Consider the following 6296-nt stretch of genomic DNA (forward strand, 5'->3'; position numbering starts at 1 on the left):
TATGACTTGCATGCATGACATACTTATGTGGTAAGGTTGCTTGGCTAGAAAAAATAGGCTCTGTGTTGTAGCTACTTAGAAATGAAGACTGGGAGGGGCGCTATCCAACATGCTCTCCCTTAGAGCATCTCCAACAGCCGCCGAACACGCCGCGTGCTAAAAAGTACTTTGCAGCATGCCCATTGTGTGGAAAAGTGCGGCGGGACGCGCTGGCTCCAGCAGTCGCGCTAACATTTAGCGCGCGCGTAGCTCCAGCAGGCACGCTATCGCACGAAACATTGCATACATATTTTTTAAATAAAAAAGATACATCTTTCATAGATAATAAAAACGATAGGTAGATATTTTACATAGTTCATGGCGTAGATCGATAAACAATACATAGATAGATAAAACTACAGTGCAACTACATACTACGGTGCAACTAGATGAACTATGGTGCAACTACACCCTACTCCGAGTCGTCCTCGTCCTCATCTGGACTGGTGTTGTTCGAGGTATCGATCCACATGTCATTCCAACGAGGATCATTATCCTCGAAGATCGACACGCCACCTGCCTCAATGATATCGCACTGCGATATCGCCAGGGCCTTCCGCCGACGCCTCTCCAACCGCTCCGCGCGGCGCTTTGCCGTCCTTTCCGCCCAGAAGGCGTTCTTTGCCATGACGTCCTCCGGGTGGCGCCGGCGCCACTCCGCCATGGCTCGCTCGTCCTCCTCGGCGACGAGGAGGCGGCGCTGCCGCCGACGGTGGTCCACATGGTCCTGGTCCGTGATAAGACGAGGCGGAGGGGCGATGTTCTGCGCCTGCTCACGCGTGAAGACGTCGTGGAAGTTCATCTATGCCGGCGGCCTCTCTAGGCGCCACGCTGCCGCGTCGTACGCGCGGGTGGCCTCGTGCGCGGTCCCGAACGTGCTGACGCCGAGCCGGACGTCGCCAGACCGGATCTTGGCGTAGTAGGTGCCACCGGGGCGCTCGCGGACGCCGCGGTAGCCAGGCGATCCACGGCGGCGTGGCGGCATGGTGGCGCGGTGGTGGCGGGGGCAAGGAAGCAGCGAGAGCGGCAGAGTAGCGGGGAGAGCGCGCATGGTAGTGTGGAGGCCGCGTGGCGAGCACGGCAATTTATAGGCGCGCTCGAAGCGGTGCGCCAAATCTTGCGCGCGCTGCCGTCTTTTCCCACGCGCGCAATCGTTTCCCGTGCACGCTAGTTTCCCGCCGCCGCTGGAGCACGCCAAAACGTCCCGCGCACGCTAAAGTGAAAGTTTACCCCGCGCGCGCGTCTTTTGGCGCCGCTGTTGGAGATGCTCTTAGATGTCTACACACCGTTCGCAGATAGTCCACCAATTTCTCCCCCTCCTTTTCCCAACTCAACTTTGTCTTCCCCCAACACCCTAGCCATTACTAGAGCACTCGCCACCTCACTGCTCGTCACGCGTCCACCTAGCCATGGAGTAGCGAACATGGTCGTGGGAGATGCATTGACCGAGCCACCCACCAATCGGCTGTGGCGAACGTACCAGTCACGTCATCCACCTTCCTTGTTGCGCCTATCAGCTGCTTGGTGAAACGCAAGGAAATATTTTCTCGACAAATGGTGGTGTCCATTGGTTATCATGGCATAGTGTTCACCCCTCCCAAATGGACAAATGATGGTGTACACTGCGTACCGTGTGATGGAAAAATGCGTCCGGACAGCTCGGTCCGAACGGTTGCGGGTAGTTTGAGAGCTCGCGTTGGAGATGCCCTTATGTGCATTTGTCGCTGGGTTTTATGGGTATTTTCGCTATTTTTTCTTTCACATTCTAAGAGAGGAGAGGAGTTACATTTCAATCCAGCCGACTGTGTCTTGTCTCCTTCCTCCTATTAACCACTCCTTCCATCTTGTTCTGTCTGTCTAGTTGGCATTTCCACCACCTGTATTTTCTGTAACTGCAACTGTTTGTAGCTAGGCTGCATTTTTGCACAGTCCCAGACGTGTCAGCATGGCCCCAATGCAACAACCACTAGGGGTTGTCGGGGGAAACGGCACCTATGGAATCCCGGGGAATCCCTTCTACGGTTGGCGGGGCATGGAGCTGCGGGAAGAGCAGGTCTAAAAGATCTGCGCGAGGGGATTTTTACCCAGGTTCGGGCCGCAAATGATGCGTAAAACCCTAGTCCTGCTTGTCTGTGTTTATTTGGTGTTCTTGAGCTCTTGAACTAGCTGCGGTGCAAGCCCAGTCCAAAAAGTCCGAATCCTTCCACCGTACGCCTCGGGCCTCCTTTTATATGTCAAAGGGGTCACCACAGTGGCACACAGGAGGTGGAAAGTATCTACAGTGTACAAGTTTATCGCCTGGCACCATAGGACAAACGCATTTAATGCGCTGCCGACGTGCCCTCTTGCTTTATCGGGGGCAGCAACAGAGCTCGTCCTGTCCGTCACCGCCTCGCCCTGCTTCGACGCGCATCCAAGCTGACGAGGCATGCAGCGCCGTGCTGGTTGGCTGGTTGCTGAGCTGGGGTGGTGACAGGGTCTTCACGAAGATTTGCATGCCACCACGCAGGTGCTTGACTACTTGGCCTAGAAGCTGCATGCCTCCACGCAAGCGCTTGACTAGTTGGCCTAGAAGCTTCATGCCGCCACGCAAGCGCTTGCCTAGTCGGCGGGCTGGTTGCCGCGTTGGCACGGCCGCGGGGCAGCGAAACGTTGGCAGGTGCGGGCCTAGCCGTGGCCCCGCAGATGTCCCCGACAAGGGTCTTGCCGGGGTCTCGCAGGCGTCCCCGGCAAGGATCTTGCCAGGGGTCTTCGATCGTCCCCAGCAAGGATCTTGCCGAGGGTCTTCGTCTGTCCCCGGCAAGGATCTTGCCAGGGGTCTTCGTCTTCTGGTTTCTATCTAGACTCGCAGGCCTCTGGTCTTCGCAAATATCTACATGCCACCACGCAGGCGCCCCTGAGTCTTGTTCTTGATGTTGTCGATATGTTAGAGCCCTCAGGCTCAAGGGTGGCAGCCTTGCTGGTGTGGGGCAAGTTGCCCCGGCAAGGCTCTTGTCGGGGCTATGTAGGCCGCCCCGGCAAGGGTGTTGCCGGGGGGAATCCATCTTGCCCCTTTGCTCTTCATGCTTCTGGCTTGAGCACTGCCTTGGCAGTCTTGTACCTTTGCTTCCTCTGCCCCGCCAAGCATGGCCGCAGGTGTGGCTATGACAGCCCGTGCACAAGTAAAGGGGTACAGAAAGGCCACTACTTTTGTACACCGATAGGGGTGGAAAGGTTTTGGGGGCTAGTTTGCATGTCCACCACTACACTAGCAACCGTAAGTGTTTGTAATCCAAATGCAATTGCATGTCCCATAACACGACTGCAATTGGACTGGTATGATTTTTGTTTGGCAGTTGCATGTCTACCAACACACGTTTTTAGCTTCAAATGTTTGTAACCGGAATGCAACTACATGCCCCCTAACACAGCTACAACTGGGTCGGTATATTTTATTGTGCAGTCAGTTGCATGTCCACCACTACACTTGTTGCCGCAAGTGTTGTAACTCGATCACAACTGCATGCTCCAAAAATGATTGCAACTAGGCCGGTAAGGGGTTTTTGTTGGTTAGTTAAATTTCCACCACTACAGTGCAACCGCAAGTGAAATAACCCGACTGCAACTGCATGCTCCACAAAACTGGGTTGCAAATTTTTTTCTCGGTTATTTGCATGCCCACCACTACACTTTGCAACCGCTAGAGTCATAAACCGAATGCAACCGTGTGCCCCTAATACAACTGCAACAGGTGCGTGTATTTTTATTGTGCGCAGCTAATTGTGTGTCATCCAATATACTTCTGGAACCACAATCATTGTAAGTCGGCTGCAAACTACATGCTTCCAATGTGGTTGTAACTAGGGTGATAGATTTTTTTGTTGGTTAGTTCGTCACCACACTACACTTGCAAGCATGGTAACCCAACTACAACTTCATGCTCCCTAACGTGACTGAAACGAAGTGAATAAAAAAAAATTGTGCAACCAGTTGCATGTCCACCAGTGACTTTTAGTTGTACTTGTTGAAAACTGACTGCAACCGCATGCCCACCCAAGCTTTTAAATCTAGGCCGACACGACCGCTATATAGGCCAATATCCATTGTGGAGTTTTACCAATATAGACATAACATATCATCATGTAAATATTATTTTCACAACATCCCAATTGGACCAAAATATCAAGGGTTTTTTACATTTGTGCCCCTGGTTCCTTAGCTCTACTCATTCATCCCCGCGCTCTTAACTGTTGCTCAGTTTTCCCCACTCCCTTGCCCGAAACCCTCAGAACTGGTCACAACGAACGTTGTCGTTGGGTCAATGGCTGGACTGTGTTGCCCGTTGGACCTGACAAGTGGGGCCGCATTGGGCGGTGTCGCTGTTCGACCGTTGGGCCGTGGTTTCGTTGGGCCGTCCCTTGCATTAAATGCATGCGCGCACCGCCATGACAGAAGCCTGCTATGAATGCACCCAGCAAAGCCTGCCTGCATGCATCGATGCGCGCCACCACGATGCGCCGACCGAGCCTACATGCGCCGATGTGTGTCGCCACGATGCACTGACCTATCAGCTTTCTTGCACGACAGCCGCCACGGATGCAGCGATGGTCACTATCGCTGGTTCCTCTCTTCTAGCTAGGTGGCTACATATTTGTGGCTTGGGTAAAAAAAAGAGAAGGGTTCATTGTGGCTGCATGCACTAGGTGGTTACTAACAAAGCGAGCTCTCTAAGAAAACAATCAAGTAATATGTAGTCCCAATATGTAGATAGGGCCAACAATCCCATAGCACGATCACATAGCTCAAACTAGGAAGAACTTAATAGAATAGATAGAAAACTTAATAATAGAACTTAATAAAAAGGCCAACAAGCCCATAGCATCTCCAACATAGTTCAATTACAACTTAACATAACATAGACTCGAAAAAAGATAGAGGGTTTAGAACCCTAGCCGCCACCTTCTCCACCTCGCTCCTCCTCCGGGCGCCCTTCACTGCTCCTCCGGGGCGTTGTAGATGGGGTATGGAAGATTGTGCATGCGCGACGCGGTGGGGAAGATGTTGGTGTACTCCGTGAACATGTTGTGGGTGGTGAAAGCAATGAACTCGCAGCCACACCAAAACACCCGGCCGAGGAGGTAGAAGGCGTCGAGTGTGTTGGTGAAGTGGGCAAGGACAGCAACACCAAAATACCCCATTTTGGATGACCTCCTCGACGCGGAACATCGTTGGAGATCCCAGCGGGAGGTGGTGGTAGCCGGACGCAAGGAAGAACTCGGTGAAGTTCCTTGCGGTCCTCCACCTTGATATCGCCCACACACATAGTGTGCGCTCAACGTACACGCCGGTAGGGTAGAGCCTCTCCGGCACGGTGGGTGGGAAGCGGTAGGTTGGTCCGGTGTACTGCATGGCTGAGGGATGGGCAGAAGAAGGAGAAGGGGTCGAAGAGCAAGAAGGGCAGATGGCAGAGGATGGGAGATGGATGAGGGATGGCACAGGCAGAGGGTGGCTTAAATAGCCGTAGTGCTACGTGTTATTTCGCCGTGGCAATAACGGGGTCAAATGTGAAGTAGCCCGTTTTCACACCCACCGCGGCATCGGGAGTGTACATGCGTGGGAACCCGTGGTTTTAAAAGAAGAAGAAAAATAAGCTAATTGCACACGTGGGAATCCGTGGTCATATATATTATATGAACAAAAAGAGACAATTTTTGAATAGTTTGTGTCCATTTTGCATGATAAAAATAAATTTGGCCCTTATAAATTTGGTCATTTTGCATTTGTATTGAACAAAAAGAACTAAATTTTCTAGGCAATGTCAATTGTTGTGTAATTTCAAACGATGCAAAAAAAAACAGAGCCATCACGTTCACAAAAAACAGAGCAAAGGTTCCAAAAAGCAACGCAATTCGATGGCCCAACCAGAGCTTGGTTTCCTTTTGGGCCCAATAACTATGGTTTTTTCGCGGAGTCGGTGGTGGGCGAGCAGCTGAGCACAACCAACAGGATCGCCTCTCGCGGATCGCCCCACGATCCAACGATGCAGAGCCATCCATGAGATCCAACGGCGTGGAGCCTGCACGCAGCCAGCCCACCGAATTCCTTCTAGAAGATCACATTCGAGGGATGTCGCTTGGCGCCAGGGTATGATTGGATGGCTGATGTTCGGAGCTAGGGTTAGGCGAAACCCCACGGGGTTTTGAGTTGGTCAACGGGGTTTCCAAGGCTTTGAATGAGCATAACTAATTTAAAAAAATTGAAAAAATATGAAGCCTTCG

General features: G+C 52.3%; 1 pseudogene; it reads right to left on the bottom strand.

The window, feature by feature from the left end:
• Nucleotides 1-451: 451 nt before the first annotated feature.
• Nucleotides 452-6074, bottom strand: LOC109733121 (uncharacterized; annotated as a pseudogene).
• Nucleotides 6075-6296: the final 222 nt, after the last annotated feature.

Source organism: Aegilops tauschii, chromosome 5, assembly GCF_002575655.3.
Source record: "Aegilops tauschii subsp. strangulata cultivar AL8/78 chromosome 5, Aet v6.0, whole genome shotgun sequence".
Taxonomy (NCBI): Eukaryota; Viridiplantae; Streptophyta; class Magnoliopsida; order Poales; family Poaceae; genus Aegilops; species Aegilops tauschii.